This window comes from Anopheles coluzzii, chromosome X, assembly GCF_943734685.1.
Source record: "Anopheles coluzzii chromosome X, AcolN3, whole genome shotgun sequence".
NCBI lineage: Eukaryota > Metazoa > Arthropoda > Insecta > Diptera > Culicidae > Anopheles > Anopheles coluzzii.
In genome coordinates, this window is record NC_064669.1 from 8,926,427 (window position 1) to 8,947,243 (window position 20,817).

At 46.8% G+C, this 20,817-nt stretch overlaps 1 protein-coding gene across 5 annotated transcripts in view; it reads right to left on the reverse strand.

Annotated features, from left to right (window-relative positions):
• LOC120956520 (uncharacterized) overlaps positions 1–20,817 on the reverse strand; it is a 91,913-nt gene that overhangs the window by 63,377 nt on the left and 7,719 nt on the right. For 4 of the 5 annotated variants that reach the window (XM_040378050.2, XM_040378040.2, XM_049610517.1 and 1 more), the window contains exon 2: positions 17,652–18,528. The gene's annotated coding sequence lies outside the window, so the exon portion shown is untranslated. The remainder of the gene's footprint in view (positions 1–17,651; positions 18,529–20,817) is intronic. The other variant, XM_040378058.2, reaches the window with a different exon arrangement.

A 20,817-nucleotide genomic window follows, 5' to 3' on the forward strand; every position in this document is an offset into this window, starting at 1 on the left:
TAAAGTGCCGAAGATGGTTCTCTCCCGAATCTAGATCATGCAAAGAGCAATATATTGTTCATTTGCTGTCAAAACGCTCCATCATTCAAAGGGAATGTACATTGTAGCCAATGGCAGCACTTGTCAGACTGCGTCGCTCGACGCTGCGTCATCTGACCGTCGGGAGGATAAACCTAACGTAACTACTCGAACCTAACCTTTCGTCGGTACATCGCTGTGTCGGTTGGGTATACAGAGTTGTGCGGGAAATCCAATCGGACAGACGGTCGCCAAACAGTTTCGTACCGATTGGCAGTGACATCAAACTCCCAAACAGCAACGAATGACTACCAAGGTCCAAACATTCCACCCGAAAGTAGCGAGTGCTTGCAAGATTCTTTGCTCTCCCGCGCTCGCACGTATGCGTGAGTTTTTTCTTTCCTTCTTTTTTTTTTCTTTGGCTGCTTCTCCGAAAGAAAAAAGAACCACGGTCCGAGCGAAAATTCGTCATCCCCTGTCAGGCGTGCTGAAAATGTCCAAAATTAGTTTGCCGCATCATCCCCACTGTTGCTGTGTGTGTGTGCGCATCATCATCGCGCGCGCGACAACATGCCCGTCCGTCCGGCTGACTGTCAGCCTTTCAATGTTACCTTCCCCTTCAAGCCGGCACGACCAAGAACTCAAACCCAGCAAAACAACGCTCTAATCAGCCGACGGGGAGCGCTCTGTTTCGATAAACACACAAACACACACACCCGGACCACTCCGTTTTGGATTCTAATGCTTTCTCTGACGGGGAGAACGGTGAACGTATGTTTTTTTTTTGTGTTGCCTGCCTCTTTCTCGCTTTCCACCCCACCCAAAAGGTTGATTGCGTAGCAAATGAAGCACGTCGGCTCGCTTCGACCCGGTACATGGAAGCTTAACGGTCCGTGACCACGGCACGAGCGACCGCGTGTTTATGACTCATGGCCGATTGCCCCACGGTGCCGATGTGGCTTAGTGCTAGTACAACAACAACAATGGGGTGCTTTGTGCCCTCTGCTGGGAAGGATGCTGCTGCCGCGTGACCGCTTGGTTTCGAGACAAAGAGCAGGGCGTTAAACCAGCACCAGGAGGAATGAACCACACCTGCTAATGAATGAGTTGCATTGGGCACTGGGGGGACACCTTGGGGATCTGTCGCCCGTGAATGCGTTCTCATTCACACCGTTGGGCGTCTGGGTCTCGGGCGCTAATTAGATCTTCTATCAGACGTCCATGGCTGGAGATGGCACAGCAAACAAATCTTGAGTTTCTGGGGTAGAGCCAAACCATGGCAAGCCTCTGGCGTTGTAGCTCAGATGAGTCTTCGACTCAGCAAGACACCCTCCGATTGTTTTAGGACGACTTCAGGATGATCTTGGGAGGCATCTAAGCACAGAACAGGATCACTATTGAATAATGTTTGTCTACAAATCTAATAAACCTGAAAAGAGCTCAAAATTCCATTGAAAGTGGTCCATATATTCCAATGAATAATATTCCTGATGTGTTGGATAATTACGCGCTTCGGGCGATTCTCCCTTGGTACTGATCATCAACTAGAGCATGACTGAGATCAAACATCATATGGCTGCGTGGTACACCTGAATAAGTTCCGAAAGCCTGTACAAGCCCGGGATGTCCGCTTAGGTCGTTACGCCAATAAGAAAAAGCGGAAGAATGCTGCTGGAATTCTGGAGCACCTAAACCTATGGGTTTTCCAACGACCAGATTGCAACTGTAATCAAATTAAAGGCAATGAGGAAACAACCAAAGAGTAACTGCTGCTACAACATAGTAACCGTTTTATTGAACTTCCTTGCTTTGCGCGTGACGGCAACGAAACGAACGAAACTTCCGCCTGAGGCCGTGTTGTCGCCAGTTTTAGCATCACGCTCTTCCCGACCGGATGCAATCTCCGGGTGGCCCGGGCCACCACTGCGCCAACCGGAAGCAGCCTTCGTGCCAGCCCATCGACAGTTGATAGCAGTCTATTCTTCCCGGCAATTGAATTTCCCGGACCTTTCCAATAGACAGCTGAAACATATTACCGCTAACGGTGGTACGGTGCAGGAGCAAGTTCAAGGCCGACAAAACACGTCCTGTGCCAAGAAGCAGCACACAGCTAGAGGAAGTTCATGAGTTTTTTTTTTTTTAACCAGAACCGTTTCGGTACTGAATAACGAGATTTTTATAGATAGGATGTAGTGCGTTAGTGGTTCTGAAGACCATTTCCTCAAACATTTGCTTTCATCTGCCAATCGTCTTAGGCAGGAACACCATAAACATGGCCCAGAAATCTTTGGCTGTTTTTTGTTTTTTTATAATCATTATTTCAATCTTCGGGTCATCGAATTAAGCTGTTCGTTCGCACGCGCCCGCTGCAGTAGAAATTGATTGTTTTATGAGTAAAACATTTTTTAATTGCTTGTGACCGATCGGTCACCGTTCGAACGGTCTTATCGCCAGAGTACAGAGGATTGTTTGTTGTTTGTCGTTTTTGTCGTGCCACATTAACAACTTATACTTACTGATAACTCCCGAGCCCCGAGCAAACATTGACATGAGCTCTCTCTCTCTCTCCCGTTTCTAACCCTTAGAACTGTTTAGGCTTCTGGTTTAAAACGTGTTTTTTTTTTGTACTAAATCAATTTGACTCAACGCAGAAAAATAAATATTAACCTTTTCCGGCTCATTGCTTGCTTATCATGGTTTTGCAAGGAAGCTGCTCGAATTGAGACAGAAGCTTTTGCTTGTAGTAAGAAAACCGATACGTAGCAAACGTGATAAATTATTAGAAATTTTCTATTACATTATTTATAAATTCTTTTCTTTTATTTCATAAATTAGAACTACGATCTTTTCCCAACAGAATATTTTCCTCCTTGATTGCAACATAATTTTCATCGATTCTAAAAACTAAAAGCATAGTTTTTTTATGGTTTTTATTTATTGCTCTAATTTCTACTTCTTCTTCTTCTTCTCTCTTCTTGTCGAGGGCATGTTTGGGTCTCTCTAGTACAACATTAACTACACACTAGCCCTGATTTACCATTTAAACAAGGATTTAAACGTTTTAAACTCCGACGCACGAGTTCTGATATGAGAATCGAACCTATATGCGCTCTGCTCTGTCTACAAGAACGCGCGCGGCTATCGATTGTGACTATCCGGCGCCAGCCGAATGCCAGCAGCTAATAAATGGTTTCTATCTCAAAGCTCGTTCACTCGCATGGCCATGAGCGTTGCCAGTATGTTGCCAATTGCGGCGAAATGTATGACTTTAACCAGTTAACTACTCCTTGCCAAGTAAATGCTCGGTGCAAATGCAAAGCAAAAATAAACGGAAATAAAGCCTATCGCAAGAGCAAATCGTCCGGCGACAAATCCAAAAGGTGAACACACCACACAGGCGCTCGCGCGCGATAGTGCGGCTCAATGGCGTCAAAAATGTGTCTAGCGAACCGGAATTTCTAGTCCTATCTTGTTCAAACACTGCAGTACGCTTGCCCGTTCTTCCCCGCTGCTCCCATTGCGCGCACACACACACACACACACACACACTTGCGCATACAGGTATGAAATGTATCCCCACCAGCGAGATGCAACCAAATATTTACCGACGGAACGGTCACCTCGATTCCGAGACCCAGCAGACGCGGACGTGGAGCGCCGAGATAACGATCCCGCGGCCTCACCCATCCCATCCCTTTTTCTAGATGCCCTTTCTTCCCTCTTTTTCGCTCTCTCTCTCTCTCTCTCTCTCTCTCGCTCTCTCTATCTCTATAACAACCATTTAATAGTCGATTTTATCGACGTGGAAAGTGAAACCAGCTCGTCAGCAGAATGGGTTTACTTTGCGTCGCCCGTTTGCCCCCCCCCCCCCCCCCCGCCCTAGCCAAGGGCGATGACCATCGGCACACGGGAACACAGAGAATTCATCATACCGCCCCAAACCCCATCACTAAACGGGAACGGCAGCAGCGAGTAAATGAAGCGGTACAACAGTCTCCTTTTCTTAGTCATCGGTTGGATTTGTTTTTTTTCGTTGCTTTTTTGGCTGTCGTTATTTTGTTGCTAGCCCTGGCTGACACATTCCTTGACACATCACCAGGTTGTGATTTTCACGCAAGAATTTTTCACAACACAGTCGCGCGCACTCACGCACACACACACCACAGTGTGACAATTGCGATCGAGAGTACAGAAACGCTTGGCTGGGAAGCCGCTGCCCGCAGCTCGTGTCGTGCGGTGTCAAAATATTTTCCAAAACGGAAACTCACACACAAGGTTTAAGCCCCCCCCTCCCTCCCTCCCTCGCTCCCTTTACACTGCCTTTCGTCCCATTCGTTTTGGGGGGGGGGGGGCACACGCGAACACACACGGACAGGGGTTGCGCGATTGCCGAAGGATGCGATGCGAGTCCGACCGTGGCAAGCTACCCTCTTACGTCACAGGTGACCGTCAGTGGGAGACGAAACATGCTATCAAGCAAACAACAACAAAAAATAACAGCAAAACAAAAAACACCGCTACCAAAACCGAGATGACGAACGTACGCGCGAAAACTAAGCAAAAAAAAAACTTTTACCGCCAGGTTGGGCAACGACAACCAAAAAGTACGGGAAAAAGACGGATTTGTCTTTCCGTTCTGACCTACCTTTTTTTTTTCTTCTTCACCGGAAGTGCAAGGAGGGGAAGGGTGGTTGAGCGACAGTCTCGTGTCTCGTCGTGGCCGTGTGTGCACCGTTTTCACGTGAAACTCCGTTCTGCACCGCGCGGTGCCAAGACAAGTACGCGCGCGCTTGCTTTCTCTTTTCTTGGCCCGTTATCTCCCTCTTCATTTTCTTTTTTTTTGTTTTCTAAGACAGCAAAAAACACACACACACAATTCCTTCAAAGTAGGGTAAGAGCAGAGCATCGGAACCACCTGAAGGCAGCTGGGGGCGCTGCAAAGCGTGTTAGAAGCGAACGGCAAACGCCGCCCACCCGCACATGGGGACACACCGTTTTCTTGCGATGAAAAATAGTGTCAGTGCCAAAATAAAAATAGATCTTTGCACAAACTGGTGGCCAAACACACACACACGCGCGGCCCAGTGATGGAAAATGAAAGCATGCTGAAAGCTGACTTTTCCCACCCGCTAAATGGAATAGTTTTGCGCGAACCTTTTTTTGTTTACCGGTTTGCGTTGACGTTTTATTGAGCTGCCTCAAGGGACACCGTAGAAAGTGGGCCCTCCCGCACAGAACCATCGTTCTCCATCGTAGGAGTGATTTTTTTTGTTTTGTTTCCACCCGCAACACACAACAGCCGCTACCAAACGGAGCGCACACTGACGTGCCACGTGCCAAAAACCGGCCACACCGCTTGCGTGTACGTTGGAGCGCGGGCCGCGTAAACACGCCGACGGACACGCGCCACAAAACCCCGGAAACGCGCGCACACACACACACGGTTGTGGGTCAATGGGAAGGGTTTGGAAAGAATTGTGCGGGTGCGTGATGACTAGGGGTGGACTTTTGCCCCCGTGCGCGGAAAAAACAATGCGAGGGGCGAGGTGGTAACAAATACGATAGCGCCACCGCGGTTGTAGGTTAGGATGTGGCGCGCTGCACACCACTGCACATTGGGCCGCCTGTATAACCGCCTGTATAAAAATCGAAAAACCAACTTTGTCGCAGGTTTACACCATATACATTTTCTTAAAACAGATACTTAAACTTAGTTGAAACCAAAATATTTTACGTTTTTGTCTTAAACTTACCTTAGCAATAGGCCATCAAAGTACAAACTTTGTGTTTTTTTTTTGTCTCAAATTTGGGCTATTTTTCGACCTAACATAAACCATCATATTTTAGTTTGTGATGGTTAGATTTTGATAATCAATGTGTTGTTGGAAAGGTTTTTTTTGTCATACTTTGATGTAATGTCTGAATATTTTGCTAAAACTTGTTTTTAAAGTTCATAAATGATTGAAAGCCAAACATCACTGCTGAATTATTTGATTGTTGCGATTGTTGTAGGAGCCATACACCACCAGTATCCAACTACCTGTCATAAACCGGTATTTGAAACAAACAGGCCAAAAACAAAGCTGAAGAGAGGAAAAGCAGCTAAAAAAAGGTCGTAAGATAGGAATCGGCTCTTCTCAAAACCAACCATGAAAAACAACTTTTTTAGCGCATAACCGTTCAAATAGACATAGAGCGACAACGTCGCGCGCGACGAAAAATAGCTCAAAATTTCACTCCGTGTAGATCAAAGTAGCTCATTTGGCTCAGTCAACCAACTTGTTTTATATTTGAAAACACACAAAAATTGGTTAAAATGTGTTCAAATCTATTTTTTGCGTTTGGTATTAATCTGGCTTGACAAACTAGATAATTCGATTATTTTGAATAAAGCAAAAATGTCGCGCGAGACGAGTAGCTCTGTTTGCAAAATTGAGCTACTTTTTGTAATTGTCATGCATACTTGTGCTATCGCAGTCCTGAGTGCCGCCCACAAGATCCTGTTCTGAGACAAATCCACCACCGACCAAATTTTCACTCTACGGCAGATCCTCCAGAAGTACCGAGAGCGGCAGACCCCTACGCACCACCTGTTCATCGACTTCAAGGCGGCCTACGACACCATAGACCGGAAGGAGCAATGCGAGCATCATGCAGCGGTACCACTTCCCAGCGAAGTTGATCCGGCTGCTAGAGGTCACCATGAACGGGGTGCAGTGCAAGGTGAGAGAGTATCGAACTTGACGTCGGAATCGTTTGAATCTCGCAGGGGTCTGAGGCAAGGCGACGTACTCCCCTGTCTGCTCTTTAACAACGCTCTGGAAGGTGTCGTTCGAGGCGCGGGGTTAGACCACGACATCCGTAGCACGATCCTCTACCGGTCTATCTAATTTCTTTGGCTTCGCGGATGACATCGACATCATTGGCAAGACAACAGCGAAGGTGTGTGAGGCGTACATCCGACTCAAACGCGAAGTAGCAAGCATTGTCCGATCAGTCCGTGATAGGGCCCAATCTCGAGGTTGGTAGAAGGGTTCTGCTACTTCGGACAACGACATCAACAGCGAAATCCGGACACACGCATTGTGCAGGGGAGTCGTGCATACTAGGAGCCTTCACCGACTGCTGAGATCCAAAAGACTTCGAGCCCGCAACGAAATGTCGCAGATATATCGCACATCGATTCGCCCGGTGGTCCTCTACGGACACGGCTCCTGGACCATCCGAGCGAAGGATGCAAACGCTCTGGGCGTGTTTGATGCGACACATCCTCCGGACCATCTTTAGCGAAGTGTTCGAGTATGGAGCGTGGAGGAGAAGGATGAATCACGAGCTTGCTGAGCGGTACGGCGAACCAAGCATTCACCCGGCGGTGAAGACTGGCAGGATACGATGGCTTGGGGCTTATGCCCTACCAAGAAGGTGTTCGACAGCGATCCCCAGTTCGGCATAAGGCGCAGGGTAGCACAGCTGGACTCGATGGCTGGACCAGATGAAGCGAGACCTGTCAAAAATCGGGTGTCTGCATGGATTGGAGGACTGAGCATCCTAGAGGATGATTGTTGCCTGGGTCATGTCTCATCGATGTGCTCTATCGTGAGCAGGCCAACAAGAGAGAGAGAGAGACTTGTGCTATGACAGCTTATTCAACTATCTTATATTGAAATTCCAACTAACCCCTAGATCAACGACTATTAGCACCGAAATTTAAAAGTAATAAAAGGCTCGTCCTTATACGAAGCAGTCGAAGGGTTTCAATAAAAATGATCTGTCCAGCCGTTAATTTTCCTTTTGCCATTGATAATATGACTTGCCACTCTGCCACACCTCTCAACCTATCTGCAGCACTTTCCGCAATCAACGACGCAGTTGACTTATCCACACCGATTATCAGCGAAGAGATGAGACCGATGTTGCCATATCGCAACTGAAGCTTTCGTATGCCTCTGGGCCGGACGACATTCCCAAGTGCAATTCTTATTTGCTGTAAGACTGCTCTTTTGCCCATTTCTGACTCAACTTTTCAACAAATCCCTACAGCCGAAATGCTTCCCGCAACTATGGAAATCTGCTTACATCTGTGTCGACGATGTTGACAGGTAGGAATTAATTCATAAAACAGTATCGCATGAGAAATCCATGTGCAGAAAAAGGCATTTATGATTCAGCTTGGTATACAGTGCGTCTACTTGATATCGTTGGTCGAAGGAATGATTGGTAGTAGTGGAGCGTAAGGGATATAAATCCATGTTTGCAGGTTGCGATATAGGAACTTCACTCATGCAAAACTGCTCGATGTACCGTTAATTGCAAGATTTTAGGCGATAAAGAGGTAAACTGCCAACATAAAAATAAGGCCTGATTTAAGAACATTAAAAGCATGATCTTAAACACTAGTGACGCTATTGCACGACGAATGATCTGCTTTTTTACCGAAATAGCTTCATTTCGAATTCATTTTGGACCAATCGAAACCAAAAACCAAGCTGTGAATATAGCGCTGGCATGCCCGGGTTGTAATAAAAACATACGAAAGCTTATCTTACTCTATCAGAGCCGACTATCACAAACGATATCTATAAAGAATGCAAATGTCGTCTAATCAGGCGCACAGAAAAACGTAAACATTGATTGTAGCGCAATCAATATTTATTACTTTGGTCTATTCTCTCCCTTTTACTCAATGTTGTTTTTCTCCTCTTTTTCTCTCCTTCTCTGCATGTAAATAGCCTTCTGGCACGTTGATTGGCTCGACCGGTGAACCTAAGGTCAATGAATTCGTGTTCACAATCAGCATCAATTTCCATTGTTCACCTTTCGTCGTCTCCAAATTGGGTCGCCTCCAATTGAGTCCGCTCTTATGCCCATTTAAGCGTGCGCCCGCTTATCAGCGCCCGTGGTCCAGCCGATAAGCGTGCGAGAACAGGAACGGCAGCAAGAGTTGTGCGCGCACACCGACGCAGTTCGTGCCCCGGTTTTATAGTAGATCGTGTAGAGTGCGAGAAGAGGAGTAGTAGTGAGGTGTGTGTAGTGTTGTTGTTGTGTATTGCGCTACGAAAGTATTTACGGAGGTTTACGGGTCTCCAATTCTCTTCGCGTGTATTAAATTTACTCCCCTTGTTCTTCTCAGTTCAATCTTTTAAAAATTAATAAACAATTGACAGTGTCGTTGAAAAAAGCTAATACTGCTCTTTGTGTCTCAGAACCGTGTAACGGCTTCGCCCAGTCGGGTGCACTTTCAAAAAAGACCTTCCACCTCCTCTCTGTGACCGACGACTGTGTGCCCTCTGGCGCTTCAAAATCGATACGCCATTGAATGCTGAGCCTCTCCCCCTCTTTACCCTTTCCTGCCCTTAGAATGGCAAATGGCGTCTCCCGCAGCTCCGTGTGCAGAACATTTTCACACCTGAACGGCGGCACCACACCACCACCATCATCACCAGCAGTAGAACAAGGTTCGTCGTCTACCCGCCCGGCTGTGGCTTATTTCTCAGACACAGAGACGCGCGCGCGTGTTTGTGTGTGTGCTCGAGAACGTTTTTATTATTGCCGTTCATTCCTTCCCTCTCACCGCTGAAGGGTTTCTGGCGATTGGGGTTTATTTCTTTACAGCCCCTTCCGGGGCTGCTCGTTTTAGTGAATGAGTTAATCATCTCGGCAGAAGTGCAGTAACCGTGGGCAAAAGAAGCGCCGCCGAACCACCCGAAACCGGAATCGAACGCGCACAAGGTTTAAGACAGAGAGGGAGGGAAAGGGAGAGCGTTCAAAGAGTTTCCCGTTTCTTCTCCGGTAGGGTGTTGGTGTTATTTTTTTTATGTTGTACGAACACACACAAAAAGAAGTCTGCATCCCCCAACGAGGGTAGCGGGTCGGGCGATGCGAAAGCCCTTGAAGTAATTTTTTTTTTTTTTGTAGTACGGGGAGAGCGCGAGGCAACAAACCAAAACAAAAAAAAATCGTTACTTAAAGAGGTGTTGCTTACAGGCACGGCGTCTTTAAAACACACACTCGCTCCCCGCGACGGCATTTCGTCCCGGCTCAGGGGTTGAGTGTCGCGAAAAAGGGAACATGAAATACGCAACACAAACCATCAGCACACCACTAACAAGCGCAGTAAAACAGAACCAAAAAATAAAAATAAAATACAAATAAAAACCCCTTTTCTCAACTCCTTAAATGGTAAATATCGCGCGGCCAGAGCGCGCGCAGCATCAGTTTTATGCTTGGCGTCCACAGCATTGAAAACGTAACATTTCGTGCGAATCTATATGTATACGCTTGTGTGTGTGTGTGTGTGTGAGTGTGTGTAGGTGGTTCTCGCTCTGACCGGTTCCGATGATGCCTTTTGTTTTCCAAGGCAGCCGGTGGCGAACACAGGCCATTAAAAGATGCAGCAAAAAAGCAGCGCGGTTTTATGGTTGCAATTTTATAGAGTGGTAAACGATATCATTCAATTTACGACCAGGCTCTTTTGCAACCCAGCGTTTATGTGCCTGTTCGTTGTTTTTTTTTTTTTAATTTATTTTGCATATTTTTTCCAATTGGATTGTGCTACCTTTTCCAACAGGCAGCACCTAAATAAAAGCGATATTATTTAAAAGAAGCGCACACAGCGAATCGAAACAGCGTGTCACCAGCTGTCGTTCCCCTGTTCTAGCGGCGGAGCCATTGCAACGCAACGCAACTCGCCCGCAGCAGAACGTGCCGTCCGTGCCGACCTGACATCATTATGGCCCGACCGGGCCGACGCCAAGATCGTCAACGGAGATCGAGTGGAACAGAAATACAGACAAAAAAAAAAGACGACCACCACGGCTTCTAATCGGCCGCGCAACGAGCTCCACATCTGCATGGACCATCGCGCCCTTCATCTCCCCCGTTAGCCACCCCATCCCTGCCAGCCTACCTTTCATCAATTGCTTCCAACGGTTGACCTCCAGGCAGATTGAAAAATAAAATTGAATTGGCAAGAAGCGTATAAAAGTCGACCGACCTGTGGGGGGGGGAGGAGGGTTGCCCACTTCGCCCGGAAGTTACCGGAGTGGTGCTGTGGTGGAACGCAGGGGAGGGGGGGGGAAGGAGAGGTAGAGAATGAACACTGACCCCATTAACAGCCCGCATTAGCATCAGCGCCGGACCAGACCGGAGGAGACCTTTTGGAAGGAGACGCAGGGGGGGGGGGGGGCAAGAGACCTGCGAGCACAATCTGCTAAGCGAGACGACCTTAGATGAGTTGCGGCGGCGATCATGACTGCGCTGCTGCCCTGCGACACGTTTGGAACGCAACGAGAACCGCCGAACGGATGCGAAAAAAAAGTGGAAAACGGGTGGGAGGGCAACGAGGTAGGGGGGGGGGGGGGGGGGGGTGTTTTTTTCTTATTTTTCTACACTTTCAAAATACACATCAAAAATACACCCGCTGCCTTCATTCATGGTCAGCCGCCGAACGGATGCTTTAATGCTTTCCGTTCCAATCGTGTGTGCACAGCATGGAACATGGATTGGGCGCTTAGTGCATGGCAGGAATTGAGCTGTACCAATGTGTGTACCGATTTCAGTACTAGTGTATTGATTGGTGGCTACGAAAAAAATGGAGATAGTTTTTTTCCCATTTATACTGTCAATTTTTGTACTGCAAATGTGCTAAAAGCTGTTTCGGGTTCTAAATATGGCTCTTTTGCCGTGCGTAGTTGCATAGATTTAGGCGTAGTTTTTTTTTGGGCGTAGCTGCTGCTGCTGCTGCTGCTGGAGAAGAATATTATACTACCTTTACTGTATGGTTCAGCTCTGTTTAAGCAGCGTGTGTCGAAACAGTGACAACACCGAGTGACAACGGCAACCGGACAGGACGACCGGCGTCGGGGTACGTTTGGTTCAATTTCTGCCAATTGAGCTTAATTTAAGCGAAGGTCTCGCCACCACCCCTTACTTCCCCTTCAGATACAGTTTTGTTTTCTTCGACCTTATCAGAAGAAGAAGAGACTTTTCAGTCTGGAATGCAACATCCAAGGTGGCAAAGATAAAACAAAAAAAAGGTTTCAAAAAAACAGTGGACAAGACAAAACTTTAAAAGTTTTAATTAATATAAAAAAGTAAGACAATAAGAAGTTAAATATAATAATATAACAATAGAAGAAGAGCAATATTTAAAAAAGGAAAAAAAAGAATGAAAAAAACAGATCGAACATGCATTCGGAGACATAATAGAGAAAGTTAGCAATAAAAATCGATTGACCGGGGCAAGATCGACGAATTGAAAAAAGAAGGAAAGAAAAAACAATCCCTTCTCGAGAGCCTTTCTCTTTGCAACAGCAATGCCACCCGTTCCGATCCCTTTGTTACCGTTTTTTTTTTTTTTTTTTTTTGTTATGTTTCACCCGCTCCTTTGCTCTCTGCTCTCTTCTGTTTTTGGCGCTCTTGATTCGATCCATTTTTACCTCACGTTTTTCACGTTCGTGCTGCTCCCGTTTTTTTTTTCTTTCTTTCTCTCCCTTTCTTCTGTTCCCTCTTTCTCGTTGCTGGGTGTAGTAGATTTACTTCGCCCCTCCTAATGCCCTTTTCCTGCTGGTTCTGCTCTTGTTGTTTTACGTTGCGTTGTTTCGCTCCTCTTTTTTGTACAGTTATCTGCTTTTTGATTTCGTTCTTTCTTTTTTCAATTTGATTTTGTATGTTTTTTTTTCGTTTTGTTTTATGTTTCAAATAACGTTCTTGTTCTTGTTGCAACTGCCTGCGAATGTGTTGGAGAAAGTATGGGAAGCCTTTCAGCAGGCAAGCAAACTGGGAATATATCTATAAGTAAACTATTCGAGCTAGTGGTGTGCTCTTTGGAGCACACCCGCAACTCCGATCGACTTCAGCAAAATCGAAATCGTTAGTTTCGCCTAGAGTCGAAGTTGGAGTAGTCCGAAGTTGGTTTCTTCCGAAGTTGGAGTCGTCCGGAGTCGTCCAGAGTTGTCCGGAGTTGTCCGGAGGCGTTCGGACTCAAGGTCATCTGGAGTCATCCAGAGTCGTCCGGAGTTGTCGGCAATAGTCGTCCAGAGTTGGAGTCGTCCGGAGTCAGGGTCATCTGAAATCATCAAGAGTCGTCTGGAATTGTCCTGAGTCGGAGTCATCTGGAGTCGCCTGAAGTTATCCAGAGTCGTCCGGAGACAGTCGGAGTCGTTCGGAGTCGTCCGAAGGCGTTCTGAATCAGGGTCATCTGGAGTCATCCAGAGTCGTCCGGAGTTTTTAACAAAGTCATCCAGATTCTGAATCGTCCAGAGTTGGAGTCGTCCGGAATCGAGGTCATCTGAAGTCATCCAGAGTCGTTCGGAGTTGTCCTGAGTTGTCCTGAGTCGGAGTCATCTGGGGAAGACTGGAGTTATTTTAAGACATCAGATACGTTTGAAGTCTAAGTCGTCCTGAGACGTGGGTAGTCATTTGCAATCAGAGTCGGCCGGAGCCATTTCATTTCGTGGTGTTTTCTTTCCTCTTTTGCTTTGCACGTGCATTTCTTAAACAGGCCTTTCTTCCTGAGAATAGCGGTTTGAATTGACTGGAGTCAGCAGGAGTCCGAGTCGAAGATGAAATGCCTGATCACAAAAAACATTACACCAGCCGTCTCCGGGCGACTCTGGAAGACTCCAGATGACTATGGATGACTCCGGATGACTCTGGAAGACTCCGGACGACTCCGGATGACTCCGATTCAGAGCAATTCCATACAGCTGCAGATTACTCCAGACGAATCTGGATAACTCCAGACGACTCCGGATGACTCTGGACGACTCAGGATGGCTCCACATTGACTCCGGATGACTCCGGACGATTCAGGATAGCCCCAGACAACTCCGAATGACTCCGAACCACTCAGGATAACTCCAGACATCACCGGATGACTCCGATTCAGGACAACTCGATACGGCTCCAGATCACTACTTCTTCGGATGACTTCGGATAACTCCGAATGACTTCGGATTACTCCAGACGACTCCGGATGACTTCGGATAACTCCGGATGACTCCGACTCAGGATAACTCGGGATGACCTCGGGCAACTCTGGACGGCTCCAGACGATTCCAAACGACTCCAGATAATGCCTACCTTCGCAATTTGTGGATTCGGATCACAGTCAATTCTGGACTTTTGCCAACTGTACCCATCACTAATTGAAGCAACAACAAGAACAAAAAGGGAGGAAGAACAATTTCAAACAAGCATCGATGACAGACGCATAAGAAGACGCTAGCAATGAAAAAAAACGACATGATCAACCCGTTCCCTCCGTTGCTGTGTTGAAGCATTAGTCCTTTCCCGACCGCAGGACAAGACGAGAACGAACACTTTGCCAAAGAAAAGTTAAGAAAAATAAAAGCAAACAGTTGTCTATCAGAAATAGGAAGACAGAGTGAGAGAGAGAGAGAGAGAGAGAGAGAGAAAGAGAGAAAGAGAGAGAAAAAAGAAAACAGAAATAAAAACTAAACCAGTGCAAATGTGAAATGGGGATACACAAAGTGACACAATTTACAGCAAACGAACATATTCTTCGCCCCGGTGGGTGGGGAGGGGAATAGAGGGACTCTCCCTTTAGCTCGTGTCCAACAAAAACCAATGAGACAAACGGTACGAAGAGAAAGAGAAAGCCAAACGCTGGGGCAGAGAACAAAAAAAAAAGGAAGAAATGGAGGCATCACCGCGTACCTAAGGGATTCGGAATTAATTCCGACACCTTTGCTCCCTCCAACCAGCTTCACCCTTCTCTCACTCTCGCATAACACACACTCCAATTTCTCCCTTTTTTTGTCGCTCTGTTCTCTTTGCCGTTTTCGCGCAGTGCCGCATTGCACCCGCGCTCGCGTAAGGAAATGGGTCCGGGTGCATTGCAGCACCCCCACAATAAAAACGCGAGCATAAAATCGCGAATGTGGCGCGCCCGAGAGCATAATCATTTGCTCCGCGGACGGTCTCGCATTGTACCAGATACAAAACGAAAGAAAACAAATAGCGACAAAGGGAAGGACAGGGTACTACATGGGGGGAGGGGGGGGGGGGTGGATATGTTATACACCGTTCCAGCCCTTCTGCCCTTTCCATCCAGCAATCAGTGCTGCTGCTGCTGCTGCTGCTCATTATGTATGTGTTCGGCAGCCGGTGTCCGCTGCCTGCCCCGCTGTGAAATCCCTTCCCCCCAAAAAAAACCGGATTAGCGCTCGCTCGGAGGGTGGTTTGGTCCGCTACTCTCCCCCCTCTTCTTCCGCTACTGCAAGTTGTGCAAGTGCATGCGCGATTGCACGCGCGCTCGTGTGTGTGTGTGTGTGTCTGGTGTCTGTGCAAAACCCTCCTGCACAGACAGCTTCCGTTTGCAAAAGGGACAGGGGGCTCTCGTTTTGTATGGCGTTTTTTTTCTTTTCTTTTTGCTTCTCTTTTTGCTTCTTCTGACGGTTTTGTCCCCTCGCTCGGTAGCTTCCGTTTTTTTTTCTTCTTCTTATTTCCTTCGTTCTTTCTTTTTCCTTGCCGTGTGTACACTGCAAGGGCTTCTGTGCACCGCTGTTAAACGTACATTACAACAAGCCACCAGTGTGCGATAGTTTGCTTCGCAAACAGCAATGGCAAAACTGAACGGAACATTTCAAAAATGCAAAATTTCTTTCTCAATGCACACACACGCGCGCGCGCGCGCGCATTTCCACCGCGCTTTGACAGATTGCTGCTGAAGTGAAAGTCGGCAAACCGTGTGTGTCTCGGCTACCGGGCACTGTGTGTGTGTTTTTTTTTTAAACCACGCAAGAAAGAGAGAGAGAGACAGAGAGAAGGTAATATAAGTGAAAGTGATCCGACCGACAACGGAAAGGGGTCGCTTGTAATAATAAAAAAAACAACAGCAAATGATGCCAGTGAGGCCAGCGTGGGCGAACATTTTTACCTTTTGCCCACACTCCACACCCCACCGGGGTGCAAAAGATGTTTTCTTGATTTAAAAAAAAACGACAACTGTGTGTAAAACGTAGCGAGCGGTTGGAAACGTTTTGATGCGCAACGGAAGCCACTTTTATTCTACTGTCGTCGGTGTACGTTTTCGGATTTATGTAAATCGTCGCCACGGAAGTCCACGAGCGTGGGGAAAGCTATGCGTATATATTGCTAGCCGTCACCCGTCAGCAGCAGGTCGACCGATGGTGCCGTGCCAAACGCTCTGACTTATCGTTCGCTGGATTGAAGGTTCGAATCTCATAAAAAAAAATATAAGAGCGGAGAGTGACCAGATTGTTACTTCGGTCGCTTGACAGGTGCATTACGGAGATCAGATGTGTTGGAATACAGAGCATTTTGACAGTTTGTCATTTGGCATAAGGTCCTCGGGATTTTGGATTTTAGTATACAACGTTTACAATATTAATATGAAACACAATTTCGGCTTTATGTGTTTTAATTTCACAATTAAATATAGATTAAACACAGATATTGCAGGAATCAATAATAAAGGCGAATGCTATTTCGTGAATGTTTTGTATGATTCTGTGTGTTTGACATATTTCAGGATGACAATCAAAAAATATATTCTATTACTTCTATTTACATTCATTCCTCGTTGTCTACGCGACACAAGAAGTCGATACTTTTACCTACTTGGTTATAAACCATGTGACTAAACAAATCATCAACTCTTTCGTTAATTTAACTCATTTGTCGGATGAAAAAAAAACATCCTAAATTACACTTCACAGCCAAGAACTTTGTTCTATTTGCAATGAAAATCGATAGAACTACATATGGTCACACTGAGCGTTTTGCTTACACCAACTCACGGGCAGTCTATGCGTATGAGTCCACTTCTACATAGTTTAATTCAGCCGTTAGGTGCTTTTGATTGGAAGGATACATTCATTCAATTCGAAAACAGCACCAAAAACACATCAGACAAGTTAACATCTATATTTTGCGCAATATATGCAACAACAAAACAGGTCCTAGTAACCAGTCAACAGATAAAACTCAACATGACCAACAGATTATTATTCGCGTCGATCTGTCACACCCGGTTGTGATAAACGCGACGCTCTTCAGCTGTCTGTCAGAGGGCCTGCTGAAATCAATTGCTCCTAGTCAAACATTCATTGCTTCGCAGTCAAACATAGAGGATACCTTGTCAAGAATCTATTGCGACGATGCCAAAAAAGTGTGCCACTAGTATAAACTCATTTGAACACCACTGTAATAGATACCATCAAAAGGCTCCCAATCCAATAAAGTATCATTTGCTTTTCCAATTTCGAATTCTAACGCAAGATGTCAATGTTTTGGGATGAGATGATTTTTTCCACAATCAGGAGCAACCATTCTCGAATATGTTTTTTTTTTTTGAATATAAAATCGCATTTCTATGCAATGTATATCACATAGGAAACATTTTCGACTTAAAGTGACACGCTCGAGTTACCGTGCCATGCCATTCGAGATAAAGTGATAGTCCGTTTCCGGGGCACCTGCTTGTTTTTTCGAATGTTACGCTTCGTTTTTAAACGTGTGCTCCCCCCCCCCCCCCCCCCACTGTACCAATGCGCGCACGATTCGAGAAAGCATGCCACTGTTGTGAGATAATGTGACAACTCGCCCTGAACCCCAATTTCTTCCCGCTAATAAGCAGCAGTACGTACCTGCTTTCCTTTTCGCTTCCCGCGCTGCACAATGTACCGCACGGACCGCTTTTGGTTCGGTTGATTGCAGGGCGTACGTTGTGCGTACGCTGTTTGCGTTTGATTGTTGCCACTGATAGTGTGTGCGGGGTTGGGGATTTGGTCGGTGGGGGAAGGTGGTGGGGAAGAACGGTACACCGGTCGAGTGTCGATTTGAGTGACGATTTGTTGACAAACGGCGATGTCGAGCGATCAGGCTCACAGACACAAATGCACAATCTTCTTCCCACACACACACACACACACACACACTAGCACGCTCGCAGGCGTGTATTGCACACACGTGTTGTCACACGAGAACGACGCAGACACACTAACACTTTCGCTATCTCTCTCTCTCACGCACACACGCACTGTATCACGCACTGTTTGGAAGCATCTTGGTGTTTGGTCGGCACACGTACTACACACACACACACACACCACCACCGGGCCGAAAATCGATGAAAATCGCGCCCCACTCGAATTGCACTTCCTGTGGCTGTGTGTTTGGGGGGGGGGGGGGGGATGGTCCCCCAAATTCGTTTTGTTTTTTTTTCCTCCCTTTCTTCTTCTTCTTCTATTCTGGTCTCACTGGTTGCACTCTTACGGGTTTGCCGGTGGTGGTGCCACTTCCGGTCGCCGGAATCTAGCGCTATCGCTTCCTGTTAAAAGCGCATCCACCGGCACCACGCACGCACTCACTTCACGCACTTTTCACCTTTCCTGTATGTGACTGTAGCTATGTATGTAGGTATGTATGTACACACACAAGCAACAACCCTCCCCGCCAAGCCTGGTGGGTGGGAAGTGGGGGAGCGGTGGGGGGGGGGGGGTGTCACGGTGTTTCTAGGGTTTTCTTTAAGGGGGGAAAGGAAGCGAAGGAAAGCCATTAGTACAGTACATTTTTTTTTATTTTAACTATTATTTTATAATTCTTTTTTGTTTGTTTTTGTCCCAACGCTGGGCCGCAGCGCGCTGCTTTACATTTGTCACCGAGCCGGTTAATATCACGCTCACACACACACACAGACACACAAAAAAATGCACGACAGAAAAAATGCTCGAAATTCACCATTCACCGGCGTTGTGGGAAAAACCTTGCGCGCGCGCATAAAAGCATTGCTATTGTGTGTGTGTGCGTGTGTGTGTTAGTGTGTTTGTGTGTGTAATTTTTATGCTTCTTTCACTTAGTGGTGCGACATAAAAGAGAGGGTTGGGAGACAATAGATGACGCGAGCTAGCGGGCACATACACGCACACGCGCACACACACACTGGTACACTGTGTACACCTTACATGCGCCGTTTTTTTTTTGTTTTCCCCTCGACGCCCGTTATGACGCCCGAAACCGAGACGAGGAAACAGAGGCAAGACTGGGGAAAAATATTAAGGAAATATGGAGTAGGAAAAGAGGGCAACGACAAAAAAAAACAACAAAATTGAGGTTATGATTTTAGCAAGCTCCAAGACTCTCGCGATTGCCAAAATCCCGTCGTCTCCACTTGCTGGCACAAAAAAAATAGAAATCATTCAACGAAAAATTCAATTCCGCGACAAATATCAAAGCGAATGGATTATTTTTTCTATTTTTTACTTTTGTTTTGTTTTATTTCCCTTTGTTGGATGTGGCTGGGCGGCCCAAGCCCGGTCCCCGGCATGTAAACAAAAACGCCGACCTTAACAGATGTCACTGTGTGTGATGCACTGCCTGGATGTACAGTGCTGCAAGACGCTACATATATTATCTCTCTCTCTCTCTCTCTCTTTTCTCACACATACACGCACACCCTCTAGAGCTTGCCTTTCTATTCGGTCCAGACGGTTTCTATGATACCACAGTTGGTGTAAACATAGCGAGCATAACCAACTCAAAAAAAAATAATAATAAAGGAATACTCCTTCTTTTGAGCATTTCCGGGCGATGCCTTTGAAGTCACCACCGGAGGCGAGCGGAGTTCAATCGCAAATTTCGCCACGCTTATATTTGGTCAAATAGCGCTGCTCGCGTAGGAAAATGTTTTGCAGGAAAAAGCGCTAGATTCGCTTCTAAGTGTAAGTGCTCGGAACACGTGCTGCACTTCCGCGCGAATGTGGAGTTGTGTGTGTGTGTGTGTGTGTGGCCGGGCCTTTGCTCATCGCCCCACGCCGTCTTTTGCACTTTTATTGCAGGACGATCGGCTGGCGAGACGACCGGACGGCGTGGCAGATGCGTCAGACGCGCATTCCATCTAGCATGCGTCACAAGCTGTCGTATCACACATCGGGCCGGATATGCACATATGCACCAAACCCACCGGCGTTGGAGTTGCGGCGAACAAAAGGTTTTTGCAACATCTCAACACTTTCCTTCCAAATAAAGCCCCGACGACCCGAGCTGCCACTTTGAACTGCGGTACCGTTTAAGTGCCGCATCTTGATGCAACAATGCCTGCTAGAGTGTGTCTGTGTGTGTGTGTGAGTGTGTGCAACTGGGACATAATAATCATGTGGTGCGGAAAAACTGATGCTCTTTACGCAAATTCGTCCCGGATAATGGTGTGAGCCTCGGTTTCCCCTGATTATTTTTTGTCATGCGTCCCTTGGCGTGGCGTTCCGGGAAGTGCATCCGTGTGCGTTTTCTTCTTTTCCCTCTATTATTTTTTGCTGATTATTGTATGTTTGGCAGCGACGCTACACCCCGAGATGTGGAAGCAGCGAGACCCGGGAAGGCGTCATGCTAAGACTTTGCAAGTCCCGAGGCTCGGCCCGAAACGGGACTTTAAACCGGCAGCGGTGTGCTGGGATAGACCGGCCGGAGTCCTTGGTCGGCACTGTCAGAGGTTTTGTACTGCACAGAAAGAGAGATGCAGTGGTTCGGCTTTTTGCTGAAGATGGTCTACAGCGGAGGACTTCTGTTCAAAGATCCTTTTGTTTTTTTTGTTTGTCCTTGACGCTAGGCGACAAACACATGGTTGTTGTACGGCGGAAAATTGGGATCTAAGAATTGCGGTAGCGCTGGGTGCTGTCAGTTTCAAAATAGTTTAAGACATATGTTTTCGTGTCCGTGTATAGTATTCCTCACGTACGTAAAAAGAGCCTTACGACTTTTGAGGCACTAAGCATATATTATATTATTGCTGCGTCAGCATATTCAAGTTAGTTCTAG